General features: G+C 37.4%; 1 protein-coding gene and 1 long non-coding RNA gene across 2 annotated transcripts in view; one reads left to right on the forward strand and one right to left on the reverse strand.

Moving 5' to 3' along the window:
* The window catches only part of LOC133657784 (homeobox protein Meis1), a 237,049-nt gene that overhangs the window by 141,904 nt on the left and 69,150 nt on the right, over nucleotides 1-25,995 (forward strand). The gene's annotated exons all lie outside the window — the stretch shown is intronic.
* LOC133656968 (uncharacterized) lies at nucleotides 12,894-19,892 on the reverse strand. The gene is made up of 3 exons (XR_009827213.1): nucleotides 19,872-19,892; nucleotides 13,049-13,226; nucleotides 12,894-12,965 (listed from the first exon to the last, which is right to left on the reverse strand). It is a non-coding gene; the product is annotated as an uncharacterized LOC133656968 (long non-coding RNA).

Raw genomic sequence — 25,995 nt, forward strand, 5'->3', positions numbered from 1 at the left:
TGTGTCACGGTTGTGTTCAGCCAGCCAGCGATATATTAACCCTGCTTAGTGTGAAATCACATTAGCGCTAGCTGTTAGCTGCCGTCCATTAAAGGCTGTTTGGTGATCCGGAGGATTGTGAGGATCTTTTCTGGCTGGAGTCAGCATGCGGCTCAATACCTTGGACTTTTACAGTACTTTGTGTGTGCGTGTGAGTGTGTGTGTGAGTGCGTGAGTGTGTGAGTATGTGTGTGTGAATTTATATACATATATGTGTGAATATAAGTGCGTATATATAGGTGAATATATGTATAAATGTGTGTGTGTGAATATATATACATATATGTGTGAATATAAGTGCGTATATATAGGGGCGGCATGGCGTAGTGGGTAGAGCGCCCGTGTCAGAAACCTGAGGGTTGCAGGTTCGCTCCCCGCCTCTTACCATGCCGTTGTGTCCTTGGGCAGGACACTTCACCCTTGCCCCCGGTGCCGCTCACACCGGTGAATGAATGTTGAATGAATGACAGGTGGTGGTCGGAGGGGCCGTAGGCGCAAATTGGCAGCCACGCTTCCGTCAGTCTACCCCAGGGCAGCTGTGGCTACGAAAGTAGCTTACCACCACCAGGTGTGAATGAATGATGGGTTTTTAACATGTAAAGCGACTTTGGGTACTTAGAAAAGCGCTATATAAATCCCAGGTATTATATAGGTGAATCTGTGTGTATTCATAAGTGTATATATGTGTGTGTGTGTGTGTGTGTGTTGGTGTGTGTGTGTGTGTGAATATATATACATATGTGTGAATATAAGTGCATATATATAGGTGAATATATGTGTGTATGCATAAGTGTATATATATATATATTTGCGTGTGTATAAATGTGTGTGTGTGAATATATATACATATGTGTGAATATAAGGGCGTATATATAGGTGAATATGTGTATGCATAGGTGTATATATATATATATATATATATATATATATATATATATATATATATATATATATATATATATATATATACATGCGTGTGTATAAATGTGTGTGTGAATATATATACATATATGTGTGCATATAAGTGCGTATATATAGGTGAACATGTGTGTATGCATAAGTGTATATATATATATATATATATGCGTGTATATACATATATATATATATGCATGTGTATATATATGTGTGTGTGTGTGAATATATATATATATCTATATATGTGTGAATATATATATATATATATATGTGTGTGAATATATATATATATATATATATATATATATATATATATATATATATATATATATGTGTGAATATAAGTGTGTATATATAGGTGAATATATGTGTGTATGCATAGGTATATATATATATATATATGCGTGTGTATAAATGTGTGTGTGAATATATATACATATATGTGTGAATATAAGTGCGTATATATAGGTGAACATGTGTGTATGCATAAGTGTATATATATATATATATATATATATATGCGTGTGTATATATATATGTGTGTGTGTGTGAATATATATATATATATATATATATCTATATATGTGTGAATATATATATACAGTGGGGCAAAAAAGTATTTAGTCAGTCACCCATTGACAATCAATATATATGTGTGAATATAAGTGTGTATATATACGTGAATATATGTGTGTATGCATAGGTATATATATATATATATATATATATATATATATATATATATATATATATATATATATATATATATATATATATGTGAGTGTATAAATGTGTGTGTGTGTGTGTGTGTGTGTGAATATATATACATGTGTGAATATAAGTGCGTATGTAGAGGTGAATATGTGTGTATGCATAGGTGTATATATATATATGCGTGTGTGTGTGTGTGTGTGTGTGTGTGTGTGTGTGTGTGTGTGTGTGTGTGTGTGTGTGTGTGTGTAAATATATATACATATGTGTGAATATATTGTAAGTGCGTATATATAGGTGAATATAAATAAATGATAAATGGGTTATACTTGTATAGCGCTTTTCTACCTTCAAGGTACTCAAAGCGCTTTGACAGTATTTCCACATTCACCCATTCACACACACATTCACACACTGATGGCGGGAGCTGCCATGCAAGGCGCTAACCAGCAGCCATCAGGAGCAAGGGGGAAGTGTCTTGCCCAAGGACACAACGGACGTGACTAGGATGGTAGAAGGTGGGGATTGAACCCCAGTAACCAGCAACCCTCCGATTACTGGCACGGCCACTCTACCAACTTCGCCACGCCGCCCCTAATATGTGTGTATGCATAAGTGTATATATATATATATGCGTGTGTATATATATGTGTGTGTGTGTGTATGTATGTATGTATATACGTATGTATGTACATACATCTACTCAATTTTGTAGCACTTTATGGATTTAATACATTGTAAGGTTTATATTGCACTTTGTTTGGGTGTGGGTGTTGCTGATCAATTTGAATGTATTATTTACTCCACTTGTATTTTATTTTTCAGGATCAAATGGTTATTAGTCAGTCAAAAAGGATGTTTTTATTTTTTTTATTTCAAGCAAACTGATGCACATAAAAATGTTTTCCTAAACAAACTAAAAAAGCATTGTAAATAAAGTTATTCTTTGTCGTAAGTTGATTTATGTATTTTGTTGTTGTTGTTTTCTTTATTGTTAATAAGGATACAACGTTGTGCAGAGGTGTACTTACTATATATATGTTACTATTTATAGTTGCCTTAGAGAGTGGGGGGCGGGGGCGAAAGCACCAAGATATACCAATATAAATGAAATATGTAAGACAAAGACCTCACTTAAGGTCTGCGGGAAAATCATTGAAGTTTTTGAAAAAGTGCTGGAAACTGTGGGTGTTTGTGAGATTGTGTGTGTGTGTGTGTGTGTGTGTGTGTGTGTGTGTGTGTGTGTGTGTGTGTGTGTGTGTGTGTGTGTGTGTGCAGTGTTGTGAGAGGTTCATGCATGCAGTCAAGCAGGCTGTGAACTCAGACGAGCATTAAGTCATGCTGGACGTGAGCTGGACACCGCTAAGGGCTAAAGAGCTAGCAGCATGGTGGAGAACAATTTTTACAAAAAAAAAAAAAAGTAAAAAAAATCACCAAATATACCAGTTTTTTTTAATATATTTATGTGGCTGTAAATCTCTCCCGTGCGTGGTGGTCTTCTATGGTGCAGGTGGGAGTCTGGCTGCTGCTGCTCACTCGTTTGTTACGACGGATTAGCTCATTGATTTGTCAGCGAGGTGCACTGATGGAGAAGATGAGCAGGCGGGAAGAAGCAGGAGAGCTCTGGCACTCCATGGATGGAAGGACGGGACTTGACAACAAGAGGGGGGCAAATGGAAGGGAAATAATAAAAGGGGGGCGTAGCGTGAGAAAAGGGACAGCCAGGAGCTAAAAATAGATCTGATGGATGGAAGGGGCAGGCACAGGTGAAAAGATGAGATGTTCTCTCAATGAGATCTTCTTCCCGTCCACACATGCGGCATCAGGAAGCAATTGAACACACTACTTTTCACCTCTCCCTAATTAAAGCGTCAGGGGCAAAAGGCTAATTATACCAAAAATATCGCCAAGGTCATTAGTGTTCTGCTTACTCGTCATGTCACGTTTGCCTCAAAGTCCCGCCCCCTCAGCTCGGTGGACACATTTCCACTCCGTTTGATCGTCTTCATTTTGACAAGTTTGGCCGCCATCTTGCATAACAGAGCGCGGATGCAGTGTTGTATTAGAAAGTGATGGCGCGAGAAAACCCGTGCAAGCCCCCAAATTAAAGTTAAAGTACCAATGATTGTCACACACACACACGAGGTGTGGTGAAATTTGTCCTCTGCATTTGACCCATCACCCTTGATCACCCCCTGGATGAGGTGAGGGGAGCAGTGATCAGCAGCGGGGGGCGCGCCCGGGTTAGGGTTGTGGAGTCTCAGGTTTGAAGCGCTTTATGTTGAACTTAGGCAGGCTTAACTCTTCATTTGTTGCCTTTGGCGACCGTATACTGTGCCGTATATTTCCGTGGTTGGACGGCATTGGGAAAGTGGCCGTGCCAGCAACCTGAGGGTTCCTGGTTCGATCCCCAGCTTCTACCAACCTAGTCACGCCCGTTGTGTCCTTGAGAAAGACACTTCGCCCTTGCTCCTGATGGGTCGTGGTTAACTTAGGCAGTCTTAACTCTTCATTTGGTGCCTTTGGCGACCGTATACTGTGCCGTATATTTCCGTGGTTGGACGGCGTTGCACGGTTAGGAGAGTGGCCGTGCCAGCAACCTGAGGGTTCCTGGTTCGATCCCCAGCTTCTACCAACCTAGTCACGTCTGTTGTGTCCTTGAGAAAGACACTTAACCCTTGCTCCTGATGGGTCGTGGTTAACTTAGGCAGTCTTAACTCTTCATTTGGTGCCTTTGGCGACCGTATACTGTGCAGTATATTTCCGTGGTTGGACGGCGTTGCACAGTTGGGAGAGTGGCCGTGCCAGCAACCTGAGGGTTCCTGGTTCGATCCCCAGCTTCTACCAACCTAGTCACATCCGTTGTGTCCTTGAGCAAGACACTTCACCCTTGCTCTTGATGGGTCGTGGTTAGGGCCTTGCATGGCAGCTCCCGCCATCAGTGTGTGAATGTGTGTGTGAATGGGTGAATGTGGAAATTGTGTCAATGCGCTTTGAGTACCTTGAAGGTAGAAAAGCGCTATACAAGTATAACCCATTTAGCATTTGGTTGAAACAGGCGGGGCCACGGCCACCATCTTGCATCATGGACATAAACACAGTGCTGATACGGCGTTGTATTATAAAACCATGAGGCGTGGAAAAAATGCACAAAATTAGGGGTGTTAAAAAAACAGATTTTCAGATTAATTGCGATCCTTATTCGTAACGATTCCTAATAGATTTAAAAAAAAATATATATATATATATATTTTTTTTTTCTTTCTTCAATTTGTCCTGTCTAGCCACTCAGACATCATATTGTTGATGTAGATGATCATTTCTGATTTACTGATTTACTTTAGAAAATAAGTGTTGTATATTTATTTGCGGTTTAACTTTATTAAATGTTTGGGTAGAATTTTATTAAATAAAACCAGTTTTATTTTAAGTAATATAGAAATTGATCAGAGCTGTTATCTATTTTATAGAGGAATGTATGTATTTAATCATAGAACTGGCACCAAATGTTATTAAAAATAAAATAAAAAGTATTGATTTTGAATCGAGATTCAATACCATCCTTCACATTTGTCCAGTTTTTTGTAACGGCATGTCCGAAAATGAGTAAGGAGAAGCAGAGCTGATTGACTCCCACCCCATTTCCATTCCATAGCAATTACTGACACAATTGTTCACTTCCTGTTCTCAATTTGTGCGCCGCTCGCATCCATAATGAATAAAGTTCTCTATAAATATTAGAACACGTTCTACTTAACATAATGAGATGATCTCAAATAAGGTTCACAACGTTTCTCAGGATTTTTCTTTGTACTTTGTCAACACTTTGAGTTTGAACAGTTACTTAAACTGGATCATATTAGTACGTTTTCAATGTATCCAGTCCAGGATTTAAATCTACCTACCGTATTTTCCGGACTATAAGGCGCACTTAAAATCTTTTTTTTTCCCCCTCAAAACTCGACAGTGCGCCTTATAACCTAATGTACGGAATAATTCTGGTTTTGCTTACTGACCTAGAAGCAATTTTATTTGGTACATGGTGAAATGATAAGTGTGACCAGTAGATGGCAGTCACACATAAGAGATACGTGTAGACTGCAATATGTCTCAAGTAAACAACGCCAACATTTTGTATGTTCCATTAAAAATATAGAACATTACACACAGCCCTCAAAAATCTATCAGCATGTTTTAGTACGACTTTGGTAAGCTACGAAGCCGCACCGCTTGATGGATTGTACTGTGCTTCAACATAGGAGTATTATTATGGTGTGTGGATAAGGTAAGACATATTATCTGGCGTTTTGTTTCGCAATATTATGCAAAAGCAACTTTGCTTACCTTCTGGTACCTGCTGATTTGTGTTTGGGATCTGCATAAATCCTGAAAAACTGCGCGAGTCCGCCTTTGTAGTCCGTGCCAACACCGTAGTCGATAAGCTTCTTCTTTTTCTCTATCTTCTTGTTATGGGACATTCATCCTCCGCTGTTGCCATTTCTAATATAAAGTAGCGTAAAGTTCTTACTTATATCGGTCAGTAAACTCGCCATGAAAGCGCTAAAACATACCGGTGTAGTGAGTTTAGATTATTCACCCAAGGAACTTTAGTGATTAGAGAGATCCGGTCGGACGTTTTTTCACTGGACACATTTTCGGCGTTATTGTTGCACTAGTGAGCCACGGATGAGGAGATGCTGCTCGGTTATTGATTGAAGTAAAGTCTGAATGTCATTTAAACCGTTCTTTTTGACACTTCTTCCACACCCGTCCTTGCACGCTACACCGCTACAACAAATATGACGGGGAGAAGACGCTGCCGAAGGTGAGCCACGTAAATAAGACCCGCCCACAAAACGGCGCATCCGGAAACATCATCTATGCAACATTTGGACCAAAGAACCACCATTACATGTTATGTAGACCACAAGGAAGTGTTTTACATTTAGAAATGACTCCTTTAATGCGCCTTATCCATAAAAACAGATCGAAAATAGAACATTCATCGGCAGTGCGCCTCATAATCCGGTGCGCCCTATGGTCCCAGAAATACGGTACTTATACTTATACGTGCATACAAATGTTTTAATTTAGATTTTATTGAAATTTCTCCTTTTGTCGAGAAAAAAATGGTTGTACATTTATGGGGAGCAAGTTCTAGTTTGCTTTGTACATCATTTTGGCTGAATTTCAGTATTTTTGATTCTGACCGACCTCTTTCATAACACATGTGCACTTCATATGGAGCTTGGCTGCAGGTAGCTCTTTATTTGGGTCGAGTGATGACTGTCAGCATATTTCCATGGGTGATTAATAGAGGTGGGCCCGGGCCCGACATGTTTGCTCATGCACTAGCACACATGCGAGGCCCCGGTAGGCTTGTCCTCCAATCAAAACGAGCGCTGCTAGGCGTCCTGAACAACAGTAGGACAGTGTTGTATTTAGGCACGCAACAATATCACAGATATCATTATTGTCACGGGGTTGTTGAATGTGCTAAAAAATTACTCCTCATGAATTAATCATTAAACAAGTGTTACTCGTTACTTTACCAAAACATCTATTGAATCACTATTTTTTTCTGGTACATGGGATGAATTACTAGGGAAAGTAATTATATAGTAAATATATGAATAGCTTCCATATGCAGTTGAGATGTTTCATGAGAGCAGAGTGTTGCCGTGTGACATCAGCAAGTTAAGTTCAAGTTAAAGTATCAATGATTGTCACACACACACACTAGGTGTGGTGAAATGTGTCCTCTGCATTTGACCCATCCTCTTGTTTCACCCCCTGGGAGGTGAGGGGAGCAGTGGGCAGCAGCAGTGGTCGCGCCCGGGAAACATTTTGGTGATTTAACCCCCAATTCCAAACCTTGATGCTGAGTGCCAAGCAGGGAGGTAATGGGTCCCATTTTTATAGTTTTTGGTACGAACTCACAACCTAACGATCTCAGGGCGGACACTCTAACCACTAGGCCACTGAGTAGGTGTATTTATGACTAAAACGGCGCTGTACGGAGTGGTACACGGACGTAGGGAGAAGTACGGAGCGCCAATAAACCTTAAAGGCACTGCCTACGGCAGGGGTCACCAACCTTTTTGAAAGCAAGAGCTACTTCTTGGGTACTGATTAATGCGAAGGGCTACCAGTTTGATGCACACTTAAATAAATTGCCAGAAATAGCCAATTTGCTCAATTTACCTTTAACTCTATGTTATTATTAATAATTAATGATATTTACACTTAATTGAACGGTTTAAAAGAGGAGAAAACACGAAAAAAAATGACAATTAAATTTTGAAACATAGTTTATCTTCAATTTCGACTCTTTAAAATTCAAAATTCAACCGAAAAAAAGAAGAGAAATACTAGCTAATTCGAATCTTTTTGAAAAAATTTAAAAAAAGAATTTATGGAACATCATTAGTAATTTTTCCTGATTAAGATTCATTTTCTAATTTTGATGACATGTTTTAAATAGGTTAAAATCCAATCTGCACTTTGTTAGAATATATAACAAATTGGACCAAGCTATATTTCTAACAAATCATTATTTCTTCTAGATTTTCCAGAACAAAAATTTTAAAAGAAATTCAAAATACTTTGAAATAAGATTTAAATTTGATTCTACAGATTTTCTGGATTTGCCAGAATAATTTTTTTGAATTTTAATCATAATAAGTTTGAAGAAATATTTCACAAATATTCTTCGTCGAAAAAACAGAAGCTAAATTGAAGAATTAAATTAAAATGTATTTATTATTCTTTACAATAACTTTACAATAAAAAAAAATTACTTGAACATTGATTTAAATTGTCAGGAAAGAAGAGGAAGGAATTTAAAAGGTAAAAAGGTATATGTGTTTAAAAATCCTAAAATAATTTTTAAGGTTGTATTTTTTCTCTAAAATTGTCTTTCTGAAAGTTATAAGAAGCAAAGTAAAAAAAAAAAAAAAAGAATTTATTTAAACAAGTGAAGACCAAGTCTTTAAAATATTTTCTTGGATTTTCAAATTCTATTTGAGTTTTGTCTCTCTTAGAATTAAAAATGTAGAGCAAAGCGAGACCAGCTTGCTAGTAAATAAATACAATTTAAAAAATAGAGGCAGCTCACTGGTAAGTGCTGCTATTTGAGCTATTTTTAGAACAGGCCAGCGGGCTACTCATCTGGTCCTTGCGGGCTACCTGGTGCCCGCGGGCACCGCGTTGGTTACCCCTGGCCTATGGCTTTTCACACACACATAAGTTAATGCAAGGCATACTTGGTCAACAGCCATACAGGTCACACAGAGGGTCGCCGTATAAACAACTTTAACACTGTTACAAATATGCGCCACACTTTGAACCCACACCAAACAAGAATGACCAACACATTTCGTAACAGAACAGAACAAATACCCAGAACCCCTTGCAGCACTAACTCTTCCGGGACGCTACAATATACACCCCCTGCTACTCCCCCCTACCCCCCACCTCAATCCGACCCCCCCAACACCGCCCACCTCAACCTCCTCATGCTCTCTCAGGGAGAGCATGTCCCAAATTCCAAGCTGCTGTTTTGAGGCATGTTAAAAAAAATAATAATGCACTTTGTGACTTCAATAATAAATATGGCAGTGCCATGTTGGCATTTTTTTCCATAACTTGAGTTGATTTATTTTGGAAAACCTTGTTACATTGTTTAATGCATCCAGCGGGGCATCACAACAAAATTAGGCATAATAATGTGTTAATTCCACGACTGTATATATCGGTATGGGTTGATATCGGAATCGGTAATTAAGCGTTGGACAATATCGGAATATCGGATATCGGCAAAAAAGCCATTATTGTACATCTCTACTACAAACCGTGGGAAGTTTAATCATTGCACTGTTTATCGTGGCATCCCGAGTTGTATTATGAAGTGGTGGCGCATGAATGCCGCCCGGTGCGAGCGCGCCTATAAACTCTTTGCCCTCTCGAAACTTGGCAGCCAGGTCGGCGTTCCAACACATTAGATAATCCGACTTAATTACGACTTCTAGGGTTCAAAAATGTATTGTTACGGCGAGACTACCAGGAACACTTGGCAGTACTAGTTTGTCAGGTTTTTTACGTAAAGAGGGCGTGCGGCCGCGCCGGTAAACGTGGCTAAATGTGGAGCTTAGCGCCGGCGCCGCGCTGCTATTCTTAAGGGGTTTCCCCCACTGTTGCCTCCCTTCACGCTGAGGTGACGCCCCGGAGCCCCCGCCGGCCCGCCTCCAGCTGTGGCGGCGCTCGCATGGAGCGCCGCTTGCTTTGGAGTGCCTCCCCTCGCTCAAATAGGCAGTAATTACGGACTTAAAGGGGTTTAGTGGTCCAGCAAACTACATAATCACCCCTTGAATTAGCCCCCGCTCATCAGCCTCAGTCCAGCGAGCAGCGACTAGCACCCGCTAGCGAGACCCTTTATGGCGCGGCGGCAGGTGTTGTGAGACATCCGGCCGGCCTTCATAAATCCCCCCCCCCCTACCCACCCCCCCCCCCCCCGCCCCGAGGCTGGTATCAGGAGCGCTAACGAAGCACGCCCTCGTTTGGAGCAAAGCGAGGTGCAAAAGCGTACAATGTGCTGTGTTGTCCAGACTTGACTGTTGCCCTTCCTGCATGTACATGATGGACTCCTCAGCGTACTTGGAGGCCCACCATGAAGCGTAGCTTAGCATAGCGCAACATAACATAGTATAATTCAGCATAGTAGACCATCTAGCATAGCTTAACATACTGTAGTATAACGTATCATAGCATAGCTCCACACAGTATATAGCTTAACATAATATAATATAGTATAGCATACTTGCCAACCTTGAGACCTCCAATATCGGGAGGTGGGGGAGGGGGGTGGGGTGGGGGTGGGGTGTCTTGGGCGTGGGGGCGTGGCTGGGGGCGTGGTTAAGAGGAGAGTATTTTACAGCTTGAATTCACCAACTCAAGTATTTCAATATATATATATATATATATATATATATATATATATATATATATATATATATATATATATATATATTATATATATATATATATATATAAATAAATAAATATATATATATATATATATATATATATATATATATATATATATATATATATATATATATATATATATAAATAAATATATATATATATAATATATTATATATATATATATATATATATATATATATATATATATATATATATATAAAAATAAATACTTGACTTTCAGTGAATTCTAGCTATATATATATTTATTTTATTATATATATATAAATATAAATATAAATATATAGGGGGGCGTGGTTAAGAGGAGAGTATTTTACAGCTTGAATTCACCAACTCAAGTATTTCAATATATATATATATATATATATATACATTATATATATATATATATATATATATATATATGTATATATATATATATATATATATATATATAAATATATATAAATATAAATACTTGAATTTTAGTGTTCATTTATTTACACATATACACACACGCACACAACACTCATCTACTCATTGTTGTACTTGAAAGTACAATGCTTTGCAGCCAGAAGCACAGCCTTTGAAGGAATATAGCTGTGGCAGCATCTGTGAAATGTATTTTGCAGGAAAGAGTGAGTTAAGGGTTGAATTGTCCATCCTCTTTCTATTCTCTGTCACTATTTTTCGAACCATACTGAACACCCTCTCTGATGATGCATTGCTGTGTGGCACGCATAAAAGTGCTTTCATCAAATGCACGAGTGTGGGGAATCTTCCATCTCTCCCTAGCATGGCCCAAAACCGGTCAATCCTTGCTTACTGGGGAAGATGTTCCCTGGCAAGCAATTGGTACTCCAGTACTTGTACCCGGAGGCTGGTCAGGTCCAATCGCAGCTGCGGCAGACTTTTTCCTAGCTCCATAACTGCAAATGAAAATGAGCAAATTAAGCACAAGTGAGCTTGGGATATAATGCTTCCTCTAGTCTTATCCTCTATAACAGGGGTCGGGAACCTTTTTGGCTGAGAGAGCCATGAAAGCCAAATATTTTAAAATGTATTTTCGTGAGAGCCATATAATATTCTTTAACTCTGAATACAACTAAGTGCGTGCATTTTTAAGTAAGACCAACATTTTTAGAGTACAATAAGTCTCTTTTTCTTTTTAATAACATTGTTATTCTGAAGGTAACCAATAATAAATTAAATACTTCTTACCATTAATGCTGCATGGTTTCGTTTCTCCAGTCAATTTTTCTGTCACTAGGAATAACGAAGCACAACATTACTTATTAGTGGTCTGTCTCCTAGCACAGTGGTTCTCAACCTTTTTTCAGTGATGTACCCCCTGTGAAAATGTTTTTAATTCAAGTACCCCCTAATCAGAGCAAAGCATTTTTGGTTGAAAAATAGAGATAAAGAAGTAAAATACAGCACTATGTCATCAGTTTCTGATTTATTAAATTGTATAACAGTGCAAAATATTGCTCATTTGTTGTGGTCTTTCTTGAACTATTTGGAAAAAAAGATATAAAAATAACTAAACATTTGTTGAAAAATAAACAAGTGATTCAATTATAAATAAAGATTTCTACACATAGAAGTAATCATCAACTTAAAGTGCCCTCTTTGGGGATTGTAATAGAGATCCATCTGGATTCATGAATTTAATTCTAAACATTTCTTCACAAAAAAAGAAATCAATATTTATGGAACATGTCCACAACAAATCTAGCTGTCAACACTGAATATTGCATTGTAATGAATGGAATAGCCTACTTGATTTGATGTTCAGTTTATGAACTTACATTCATATTTTGTTGAAGTATTATTCAATAAATATATTTATAAAGGATTTTTGAATTGTTGCTATTTTTAGAATATTTAAAAAAAAATCTCACGTACCCCCATTTGAGAACCACTGTCCTAACATATTGTAATATATTTACATTTACACATAAGCGACTTTACATTTACCTTAGCACTGTGTCCGGTGACTCAAAGAGGTTCTCTGCTGTGCCAATGTTGCACACTGGCATGTGCAGAAACTTCGTCACCACCTCCTCAGTTTTCGGATCGCAAACCCTGGCCAATATCACAAACTCCTTAAAAAAAAAATATATATATATATATATACATATATTTAGAAAGCAATTTTCACAGCAGCCACAACATGACTTTACAAGAGAAGTGTAAATACAAAATACATACTTTATCCGTCTTTCTGCTCGTGCTTCCATCACACATCAAACCAAAGGGTTGGTTTTGGCAAAGTTCCTTCACTTCCTTGTCCAATTCCGGGGCAATGGCACCTATCAAATACACAGTAATGAAAACACAGTTGTTCTACTAACTGTACTGTACTTGCTGCTTACTAAAAAAAAAAAACACTTACCTTTCACTATTTGAGTCGCCTTTGTTCTGCCATTTGAGTACTGGCAAGCGATCTCTGAATCCGGGTACATATTCTTCACGGATTTGTTGTAAACATCCGCAAATGAGAATGGGATGTTGCTTGCAGCTATCAGCATAGTCATCTTTGTCTCGGCATATGTTACACCATCGGGTCTCCACTATAACATAGCATAGCATAGCATAGCTTAGCATAGTGCAACATAACGTAGTGTAGCATAGTATAATTTAGCATAGTAGACCATATAGCATAGCTTAGCATAGCGCAACATTACATAGTGAGATTTAGCATAGTAGACCATATAGCATAGCTTAACATACTGTAGCACAACATAGCATAGCATAGCTCAACATAGCATAACTTAGCATAGTGCAACATGACGTAGTATAGCGTAGTATAAATTAGCATAGTAGACCATATAGCATAGCTCAACATACTGTAGTATAACGTAGCATAGCATAGCTCAACATAGCATAGCTTAGCATAGTGCAACATAACATAGTATAGCATAGTATAATTTATCATAGTAGACCGTATAGCATAGCTCAGCATACTGTAGTATAACGTAGCATAGCATAGCTCAACATACTATAGTATAACGTAGCATAACATAGCTCAACATAGCATAGCTTAGCATAGTGCAACATAACGTAGTGTAGCATAGTATAATTTAGCATAGTAGACCATATAGCATAGCTTAACACACTGTAGTATAACGTAGCATAGCATAGCTCAACATAGCATAGCTTAGCATAGTGCAACATAACATTGTATAGCATAGTATATTTTAGCATAGTAGACCATATAGCATAGCTTAACATACTGTAGTATAATGTAGCATAGCATAGCTCAACACAGTATAGCATAGCATAGCTTAACATAATATAATATAGTATAGCATAGCATAGCTCAAATTAGTATAGCAAAGCATAGCTCAACATAGCATAGGTTAGCATAGTGCAACATGACATAGTATAATTTAGCATAGTAGACCATACAGCATAGCATAGCATAGCTCAACATATCATAGCTTATCATAGAGCAACATAACATAGTATAATTTAGCATAGTAGACCATATAGCATAGCTTAACATACTGTAGCATAACGTAGCATAGCATCGCTCAACACAATATAGCATAGCATAGCTTAACATAATATACCATAGTATAGCATGGCATAGCTCAAATTAGTATAGCAAAGCATAACTCAACATAGCATAGCTTAGAATAGTGCAATGTAACGTAGTGTAGCATAGTATAATTTAGCATAGTAGACCATATAGCCTAGCTTAACATACTGTAGTACAACATAGCATAGCTCAACATAGCATAGCTTAGCATAGTGCAACATAACGTAGTATAGCTTAGTATAATTTAGCATAGTAGACCATATAGCATAGCTTAACATACTGTAGTATAACATAGCATAGCTTAGCATAGTGCAACATAACATAGCATAGCATAGTATAATTTAGCATAGTAGAGCATATAGCATTGCTTAACATACTGTAGTATAACATTGCATAGCATAGCTTAGCATAGTGCAACATAACGTAGTATAGCATAGTATAATTTACATAGTAGACCATATAGCATAGCGTAACATACTGTAATATAACATAGCATAGCTTAGCATAGTGCAACATAACGTAGTATAGCATAGTATAATTTAGCACAATAGACCATATAGCATAGCTTAACATACTGTAGTATAACATAGCATAGCATAGCTTAGCATAGTGCAACATAACATAGTATAGCATAGTATAATTTAGCATAGTAGACCATATAGCATAGCTTAACATACTGTAGTATAACATAGCATAGCTCAACATAGCATAGCTTAGCATGGTGCAACATAACATAGTGTAGCATAGTATAATTTAGCGTAGTAGACCATATAGCATAGCTTAACATACTGTAGTATAACATAGCATAACATAGTTTAACATAGTATAATATAGTATAGCATAGCTCAAGTTAGTATAGCAAAGCATAGCTCAACATAGCATAGCATAGCGCAAAATAACATAGCATAGCTCAACATAGTATGGCATAGTATATTTTAACATAATTTAGCATAGTAGACCATATAGCATAGCTTAACATACTGTAGTACAACATAGCATAGCTCAACATAGCATAGCTTAGCATAGTGCAACATAACGTAGTATATCATAGTAGAATTTAGCATAGTAGACCATATAGCATAGCTTAACATACTGTAGCATAGCTACAGCATAGCTCAACATAGTATAATATAGTATAGCATAGCATAGCTCAAATTAGTATAGCAAAGTGTAGCATAGCGCAACATAGTATAGCTCAACATAGTATGTTATAGTATAGCATAGCAGAACATAACATAGCATAGCTCAACATAGTATATTATAGTATAGCATAGCGTAGCATAGCTCAAATTAGTATAGCAAAGCATAGCTCAACACAGTATATCATAGTATAGCATAGCATAGCTCAACACAGTATATCCTAGTATAGTATAGCATAGCTCAAATTAGTATAGTAAAGTATAGCATAGCACAACATAACAAAGCATAGCTCAACACAGTATGTCATAGCATGGCTCAAATTAGTATAGCAAAGTATAGCATAGCACAACATATAGAATAGCATAGTATAATTTAGCATAATTTAGCATAGCTTAACATATTGTAGTATACCATAGCATAGTTTTACATACTGTAGTATAGCATTGCATAGCGTAGCTGAACATTGTATAATATAGTATAGCATAGCTCAAATTAGTGTAGCAAAGCATACATAGCATGGCATTGCTCAACATAATGTAGCATAGGATAGCATAGCTTAACATAATTTAGCATAGAATCGTATGGCATAGCTCAACTAGGTATAACATAGCATAGCATAGCTCAATGTAATATAGCATAGCATCATATAGCATAGCTCAGTTTACCATAGCATAGCTCAACATAACATAGCTTAACATAGCATGACATAGCTCAACGTAGCATAGCTCAACATTAGGGATGTCCGATAATGGCTTTTTGCCGACATCCGATATTGTCCAACGCTTTAATTACCGATACCGATATCAACCGATACTGATATATACAGTTGTGGAATTAACACATTATTATGCCTAATTTGGACAACCAGGTATGGTGAAGATAAGGTCCATGTTTTAAAAAATTAATAAAATAAGATAAATTAATTTAAAAAAAATTCTTGAATAAAAAAGAAAGTAAAACAATATAAAAACAGTTACATAGAAACTAGTAATGAATGACAATGAGTAAAATTAACTGTTAAAGGTTAGTACTATTAGTGGACCAGCAGCACGCACAATCGTGTGCTTATGGACTGTATCCCTTGCAGACTGTATTGATATATATTGATATATAATGTAGGAAGCAGAATATTAATAACAGAAAGAAACAACCCTTTTGTGTGAATGAGTGTGAATGGGGGAGGGAGGTTTTTTTGGGTTGGTGCACTAATTGTAAGTGAATTGTGTTTTTTATGTTGATTTAATTAAAAAAAACAAAAAAAAACCTTACCGATAATAAAAAAAACGATAGCGATAATTTCCGATATTACATTTTAAAGCATTTAGACATCTCTACTCAACATAGCTCAATTCAACACAGCATAGCATAGCTCAATTTAATAAAGCAAAGATAGCATAGCATAGATAGCATAGCACACAGCCAGGCCTTCAGCCTTTCAACAAGCCTAACGATGCTGATGCTCAATTAGCGGAAGATGAGACGCCGTGCTTTGGCTAATCCGCTTTGCACGAGAGCGCAAACACACTTTTCCACACTCGGCTAACTAGATTTATGCGGAGCGCTCCGAGACTTCCCTAAACCAACAAAAGCTGTTTTTTTGGAGAGAGCTCGCGAAAAAGTGCTCATTAATGAGTGAAAACATCTGTTTTTTTTCTCCTTGTTCTGCATCTCCTGCAGATACGGGGAGGCTGCGTGACCAATTGTGGCACTTTGTTGTTGAATTATTCATCCTACAAAATAGCAAGAGATGTTTAAGCACATTTTTTTGTGTTATTATTTTTACTTCATCTTGATCCCCTCTTGTTGTTTTGCATGGAATCGGAGTAAACGAGGCCTCGCTTTCTTTGCTGTTGTTCTCTTATTTGGTTCGCTGCCTCCTCTCTTTTTTTTATGTTTTTATTTATTTATTTATTTATTTTTGTGTCCTGTCCAGCTTCTCAGGCAAATCATATAGTTGATGTAGATGCCCATATCGGCTGTTCACATTTACTTTACAATAGAGAAGTGTAGGATACTTCTCTTGTTGCCTTATTTGTATTTGACTTTATTAAATGTATTTATATTATCATTTGGTGCAGCCGGAGGGGATAGAAAGAGCAAAAAAGGAAGAAGGGTGATAAGACAGAGAGACAAAAACAACACCAGCAAACACAACAACAACAACAACAATAGAGCAACATCAGCAAATAGGATATGTACAAATATGATGGTAAAAGTGATTGCAAAGAAGCAGTAAGCAAAATAAATAATACAGAAATGACAATGAGCATTATTACACTACAAATGGAGCAATACAAATACCAATAGAAATAGCACTATTGATAATGAACAATACCAATAATTTACCTCTATTATCAACAATACAGTTGTTCAAATGCAACAATACATATATGTAACGATAACTACAGATACAAAAGAATGCAGAAAAATGGAGGGGAAGAAAGAGAAGCAACCTATTTTAACCTTGTAGATTGTTATAGTAACAATAGGTTAAGCCAGGGGTGGGCAATTAATTTTTACCGGGGGCCGCATGAGCAACCCGAGCACTGCTGGAGGGCCACATCGACAATATTTCAATTAAATTTTGCTCAATATTATTTTTGATATATACCGTAAGATAAATAATAATAATAATAATAATAAAAATTAATAATAATAGTAATACTTCAACATAGTGTGTGTAACAGCATTCCATGACTAATATAAATAAATTAACATTAATAATAAATGACAGTAAAATAAGCACACGTATGACTGAGGAGTCATAGTATAACTTTGTGTGGTGTTTGAGTTATCCGACTTTTTGTGTGGCCGTAAACGCACCAGTGGTTTAGTGCTATGCGTGTTGGTGACAGATGACAAGTTGGTTTTGGCCTGGTTTGTACGGCAGAAAATGACTAGTTTTTCGAGATAGAAGTGTGAAAACTCATGTTTTTGGTGTGGTTATGTCTGAATGTAAACAGTTTTGCTCAATAAAGTGATCGATATAATTCCTGTCCTTGAAGCATCTCGATAGACGTTACAATAATTGAACGGTGTTGACGAACACCGTTAGAGCCGCTTGTTGTCACTGTCACTCAAAGTTGCATTGCAAAATTACACAGAATAAATATGTTTATTTTGTTTAGAATTCAGATGGGATTTGATTTGGTGCGCGGCATATATTTGCTGCGCGCAGCGGACGCTTGAGCAGTGCGCAATTGCGCAGGCGCGCACCTTAGAGGGAACGTTGCTTGGCAGTCCATGTCTTGTTGAAAACACGCCATTCTTCATCAACTTTTCTCTTTTTAGCGTCTCGGGTGTAAACCGTGCATCACTTGTCGCTGCATGTGCACCTTCACTCGCAGGTTACACACGGACACACGCCCATAAATAAAACTTTTCAAAATAAAAGCAGCACAGTTGTATTGCGTGCACGACATAGATGTTTTTTCAACTTTATTTTGTAATTTATAATTGGCCTCACGCGGGCCGGACAGGGACGCACAAAGGGCCGGATGCGGCCCGTGGGCCGCAGAATGCCCAGGTCTGGGTTAAGCTTTGTCAGTGTGCCATGTGTTATTCAGGTTACCATAGAGCAGGGATCAGCAACCCACCCCAACCCAAAAATACAAAAAACTAATTTGTCTGGACCCACAAAACGTAAAACGCCTTATGTAAGTGTTATAATGAAGGCAACACATTAGGTAAGTGTCTCAGAGGGTGAGATAACTCCTGGAAAGGACTGGTTTAAAACTGCCAAATGTATAGATGTGTGTGTCCAAGTTAAAGGAAAGGACAGGTTGTCTTCTTCTAATAGATTTATTACAATCTTTGCAAGCTGGGTAATGTTTGCTGTGGTCTGGGACAACATGACAGACAAACAGAAATGCAGCCAATTTTACATAGAGAAAATGTGTCATGAGACATGCAAATGTAAATTAAATACACAGAGGACATAAGTAAAGGAAATGAAATGAGCTCAAATATAGCTACAAACGATGCAATATGTACACACAGCTAGCCTAAATAGCATGTTAGCGTGGCTTATTAGCACTCCACACAAGTCAATAACATCAACAAAGCTCACCTTTGTGCATTCACGCACAACATAAAAAGTTTGGTGGACAAAATGAGACACAGAAGGAGTGGCATAAAACACATCTTTCTGTGGCAGCGTCGGAGAAAGTTGTATGTAAACAAACCACGGTGCGTTCAAGGGCCAACAAAATTAGTAGGACAAAACGGTGCTGGCCAAATACTGTCATCAGTGAAGCATGTCTAATACAAACAGTGGGATTTCTAACAATTAGGAAGATTTGCGTCACGTTTGTTCTCCTACAGAAACATTATCAAAACAACAAATATTATTTTTCCCCAATCTTTTTCCATTTTTGAAAAAGCTCCAGGGAGCCACTAGGGCGGTGCTAAAAGCCGCATGCGGCTCAAGAGCCGCGGGTTGCTGACCCCTGCCCTAGAGCAACAACGTTAATATATGTTTGATGAAACGTGATTATGTGCATGAGCGTATATGTACTTGTATATGTACATATACCTCCTCTTTTTTTCCCCCGACTTGAATCCCTTCTTTTTCTCTGCCGTCTCTGCGGGCCGGCTTTGTACGCCGCTGCCTAATGAAGGCCAAAGCGTTGACGCCGGACGCCACCTACACGGGGAGGAATTTTTGCGGCGGCCTCGGCGCTCACTCGCGAACAGGCCGTCCGACGAAAGGGCGTGGGGCTCGTATTTGGAGGCTGCGTCGTGGCCTTTTTGTTGCTAGCATAACAAATGTGCTCACCTCCCCACATATTTCGAGTCATCTCACACTGGCCTGGCAGCAGCCAGGATACACTCCCAAGTAAACAGTGTGTTTCTCAGCCGACAGCACGCCAACTTGTGTGTGTGTGTGTGTGTGTGTGTGTGTGTGTGTGTGTGTGTGTGTGTGTGTGTGTGTGTGTGTGTGTGTGTGTGTGTGTGTGTGTGTGTGTGTGTGTGTGTGTGTGTGTGTGTGTGTGTGTGTGTGTGTGTGTGTGTTTGTGTCTAACCCTGCGGCCAAAAAAAGGCCCCCGGATTAGTCGTCTGGGAGAAAGCCTGCTGCCGCTTGGCCAAAAGGAGTCGGCTTGCCTGCGGCTCACCTGCCAAGTCGACAAGCAGGAATCAATCCCTTCTTTCTCCTTAGTCCACCTCTTGACGCGCGATTCCACCTTTGGCCTAAAGAGGCAGTAGAATGTCAACGGGGGGGGGGGGGGTGATCTGACCTTTCAGTATGCAGTGGAAGCTCGATTTACGAACTTAATTGGTTCTTGGAAGGGGCTCGTAAATCGAAAAAAAGTTTGTATAGTGAAGGAAGAGTTCCAATGATAAAATATTTACCGTATTTTCCGTATACAAGCCACACCCACAAAATTGTATACAAATGTTCCATAAGTTAAAGTACCAATGATTGTAACACACACACACTAGGTGTGGGGAAATTTGTCTTCTGCATTTGACCCATCCCCTTGTTCAACCTTGGGAGGTGAGGGGAGCAGTGAGCAGCAGCGGTGGACGCGCCCGGGAATAATTTTTGGTGATTTAACCCCCAATTCCAACCCTTGATGCTGAGTGCCAAGCAGGGAGGTAATGGCTCCCATTTTTATAGTCTTTGGTATGACTCACAACCTACCGATCTCAGGGCGGACACTCTAACCCAGGGGTGTCAAACGTACGGCCCGAGGGCCGGATCAGGCCCGCGAACAGGTTTTATCCGGCCCGCGGGATGAGTTTGCTAAGTACAAAAATGTACCTGAAATTTTTGAATGAGAGAAACAGCTGTTCTAAATGTGTCCACTAGATGTCGCAATAGCAATTCTCTGTATCTTTGTAGATGATGCTACATGTGTACAAAATAAACCACTTATGTTAGTACATCAGTCAAACAAAATGATCAAACTACATATATAACATACTGTCATTTGATTTTGATATAAGTTTTGTATCTTGATAGATTGAAAATTAACACCAATGAGTTGACTGATGAACATTATCACAATTTATTCAGAAAATAAAAATAACGACAAATAAAGTATATATACTATTAACTGCAATAGGTAATTGAAAAAAACAAAAAAAACAACATTATGATTTGTACAATATCAGAATGTGTTTGTACTATTTTCAAACAAAGAAAATAATCTGAAGTTGTCTTTATTTTTAAGTTATCGTGCCATGATTTTACCAGTCCGGCCCACTTGGGAGTACTTTTTTCTCCATGTGGCCCCCGATCTAAAATGAGTTTGACACCCCTGCTCTAACCAGTAGGCCACTGAGTATATATATGAATATATAAGCCGCACTGGACTATAAGCCGCAGATATATACAGGTGTGACATACTTTTCCATTGAAACAAATATTCAAATACGTTGAATATAACAAGATCACAGAACTCTCCAAAAATAACAACTTTGACATTAAAATAAAATAACTAAATAAAATAGAATCAATTAAAATGAAATAGCCATTGTTTATTGCCATTTTGTGTCGAAGGCAAGCCAAAGGGAGCCAGGGCAGACCCGCAGGTTGCAGACCCCTGGTATGGGGACAAAACTAGTACCAATCATTTGTATTGATTTGAATACAATTACATACCATTAAAAATAAGAAATATTTTATCAAAAGTGAATGTAAAAAATATTGATTATACATGTAAATGATGTACAGTACAGGCCAAAAGTTTGGACACATCTTCTCATTCAATGTGTTTTCTTTATTTTCATGACTATTTACATTGTAGATTGTCACTGAAGGCATGGAAACTATGAATGAACACATGTGGAGGTGACAAAAAAATGTACTTGACAAAAAAAGGTGAAATAACTGAAAATATGTTTTATATTCTTCAAAATAGCCACCCTTTTGCTCTGATTACTGCTTTGCACACTCTTGGCATTCTCTCCATGAGCTTCAAGAGGTAGTCACCTGAAATAGTTTTCACTTCACAGGTGTCATAGTTTTGATGCCTTCAGTGACAATCTACAAGGTAAATAGTCTTGAAAATAAAGGCCGTTTTTTTTTAACTTTTAAACTGTCATTGCTAAAAGCAGATTACAAATTTATAATGGACAGAATGATCTGAAGTTAATCTTCAGATTTAGGTGTTGAAAGTAAACAAAGGTACAGTACAGGCCAAAAGTTTGGATACACCTTCTTATTCAATGTGTTGTCTTTATTTTGAGGACTATTTACATTGCAGATTGTCACTGAAGGCATCTAAACTATGAATGAACACATGTGGAGTTATGTACTTAACAAAAAAAGGTGAAATAACAAAACACGTTTTATGTTCTAGTTTCTTCAAAATAGCCACCCTTTTGCTCTGATTACTTTTTCGCACACTCTTGGCATTCTCTCCATGAGCTTCAAGTGGCCTAGTGGTTAGAGTGTCCGCCCTGAGATCGGTAGGTTGTGAGCTCAAACCCCGGCCGAGTCATACCAAAGACTATAAAAATGGAACCAATTACCTCCCTGCTTGCCACTCAGCATCAAGGGTTGGAATTGGGGGTTGAATCACCAAAAATGATTCCCGGGCGTGGCCACCGCTGCTGCTCACTGCTCCCCTCCCCTCCCAGGGGGTGATCAAAGGGATGGGTCAAATGCAGAGAATGATTTCGCCACACCTAGTGTGTGTGTGACAATCATTGGTACTTTAACTTTTAACTTTAAGAGGTAGTCACCTGAAATGGTTTTCACTTCACAGGTGTGCTTGAAGCTCATGGAGAGAATGCCAAGAGTGTGCAAAGCGGTAATCAGAGCAAAGGGTGGCTATTTTGAAGAATTATGTAATTTTTTTTGTCAAATAACTCTGTTTTTTAAGTGGCAAAAACACAATTTTTTTCTCCCCAAAATGTTTTTTATGTGGAATATTTGTTGTGAAGTAATTGGGACCTTGAATAGGTCAATAATTCATAACATTGATTTTGATTTATTAAGATATTTTTTAAGCAATTATAATTAAAAAAAAATGTAATCCCACTAAAATGATTAGGGATTCAAAGGGCCCCACTCATAAAAGTGTTAAAAAATAAGTCATCATTTTTTTTTTTTTTTTTTACTTTCAACACTGGTTTTCTTTGTTGATGCCTGTTAGGGCAAATACATTTTTTATATGGCAAAAACACAAAATAGGCAATATTTCCACCTAAATATATTTTTTAAGTGGAATATTTGATGTGAAGTAATCAGAGCCTTGAGTAGGTCAATAATTCATGACAACATTGATTTTGATGAATTATTATTTCTTAAGCAATGACAGTTTTAAACAAATAAAACCCCATTTAAAGTCTCGGGGATCCAAGAGGGCCCCACTCCTAAAAGTGTTAAAAATAAGTCAAAGATTTAAAACATGTTTTTAAAGCTTTTAACACTTATTTTTTTATTTTATAAATTATTATTTCTTTGTTTTATCCCCTTTTTTGTCAAATAAAACGTTTTAAATTTGGCAAAAACACAAAATATGCAATATTTTCTCCCCCCCAATTTTTTTTAATGTTCAATATTTGATGTGAAGTAATTGGAGCATTGAATCGATCAATATTTCATAACATTTTGATTTTGATTCAGTATTATTTTTTGAGCAATGACAGTTTAAAAAAAAAAAAAAAAATCCCCCTATAATTCTTGGCTATCCAAAAGGCCCCACTCACAAAAGTGTTACAATTAAGTCATACAGTTTTATTTTAATTTTTTACTTTTAACACTTATTTTTTATTTTACATTTTATTGTTTCTTTGTTTTATGCCCTTTTTGTCAAAGAAATTAAATTAAATTTGGCAAACATACAAACACAAACAATGAATGTTTTCAGTTATTTCACCTTTTTTTTGTTAAGTACATAACTCCACATTCATAGTTTTGATGCCTTCAGTGACAATCTACAATGTAAATAGTCATGAAAATAAAGAAATCGCAGGTGTGTCCAAACTTTTGGCCTGTACTGTATAAATTAAATGATGTATAGAATGGCGTTTTTGCGGTTGCTTTTTAAGTTTGTAAAGCTGCTATTGTGCAGTGTTACTTGCTCGCTGCATCCAAAGGAGCGTCAACAAAGTGCGACAAAGCGGCCGATCCGAGCAACGGGCGTTGTTAACAAGTTGTTTACTGCAGTCGTGGATGCCTGCTGGCGAAGACGACCATCTGCTGGCCGAGCGTCTGCAAACAGCACGCTACTATAGACACGTCACATGACTCTTTCCGTGTACCATTTGTTACCTGCCCTTCCTGCTCTCTTGCTGGGTTTCAGAAGGTTTTTGTGGCGTGTCCGGCCTTTTGTCGTCGCTACAGCGCTAACAAGCGAGCATGGGGTTGAACACGCGTGATGTCATAGATGGCAGCAAAACACTTCACCCTGATATCACGGCGTTGTTTGCAGTCAGCGCTTCTGTTCCTCGTCAAAACAAACACAGAGAGCGTTTTTTTGGCACTGGCGGGGAGGAGGCGGCCGCTTGTGCTGACGACGCCAGATGAAATTTGGGAAGTAATCCTCTCGCTTTCAACTGGAGCATCGCCGCAACCAAGAAACATCCTCAGGGGACTAGAAACTGTAGCATTGTGTTTGTTCAAATCTGCACTTTTATCCAGAGCCTCACTAAAATGTGAATAGCTCCTTCAACTGTGAAAATCCAGGGGCCTTTTGGGTTAGGTTGTAGAGGTCCATTGCACATTCTAAAAATGGTATTAAAAATTAAACAAAGTTGCAATGTTGACTCTCAAAACTCAAATCTGCCATGCGGGCTGTTTTTTCCCCTTAAAGCTCAAAATATAACAATGGATCAAAATCAATGTTATGAAATATTGGCCAAGTCTCTGATTAATTCACATCAAATAATTCACTTTGAAACATGTTTAGGGAAAATATTGCATTATTTGTGTTTTTGCCTAATTTAAAACGTAAAACAAATAAACTATGAAATGTCAAATAAGTTTAAAAAAAATACAAATAATTATAATAACTTATGTTTAACACTTTTATGAGTGGAGCCCTTTTGGATAGCCAATCATTTTAGTGGGATTTTTTTTTTTTTAAACTGTCATTGCTCAAAAAATAATAATGAATTAAAATCACTGTTATGAAATATTGATGACTTCACATCAAATATTGCACATTAAAAAAAATTGGGAGGGAGAAAATATTGCATATTTTGTGTTTTTCCCAAATTTAAAAACAGTTTTCTTTGACACAGAGGACATAAAACAAATACATAATTTATCAAATAAAAAAATGTGTTAAGTTTTTTTTTTTTAATTCAGAAATATAGGATTTATTTTTAACACTTTTATGAGTGGGGCCCTTTTGGATCCCTAATAATTTTAGTGGGATTTTTTTTTTAAACTATCATTGTTAAAAAATAGTAATGAATAATAATAATATGAATAATATGAATAATAATGACTATTAACAGCAATATTATGAATTATTGACCTATTTAAGGCTCCAATGACTTCACATCAAATATTCCACATATAAACATTTGGGGGAGAAAAAAATTGCATACTTTGTGTTTTTGCCATTTAAAAAACAAAGATTTATTTGACCAAAAAAATTACATAAAAGTGAAAAAAAAAAAAACTTATTTTTTTTAACACTTTTATGAATGGGGCCCTTTTGGAGCCCCACTAATTTTAGAGGTATTTAATCTTTCAA

Source organism: Entelurus aequoreus, linkage group LG09, assembly GCF_033978785.1.
Source record: "Entelurus aequoreus isolate RoL-2023_Sb linkage group LG09, RoL_Eaeq_v1.1, whole genome shotgun sequence".
NCBI classification, from domain to species: Eukaryota; Metazoa; Chordata; class Actinopteri; order Syngnathiformes; family Syngnathidae; genus Entelurus; species Entelurus aequoreus.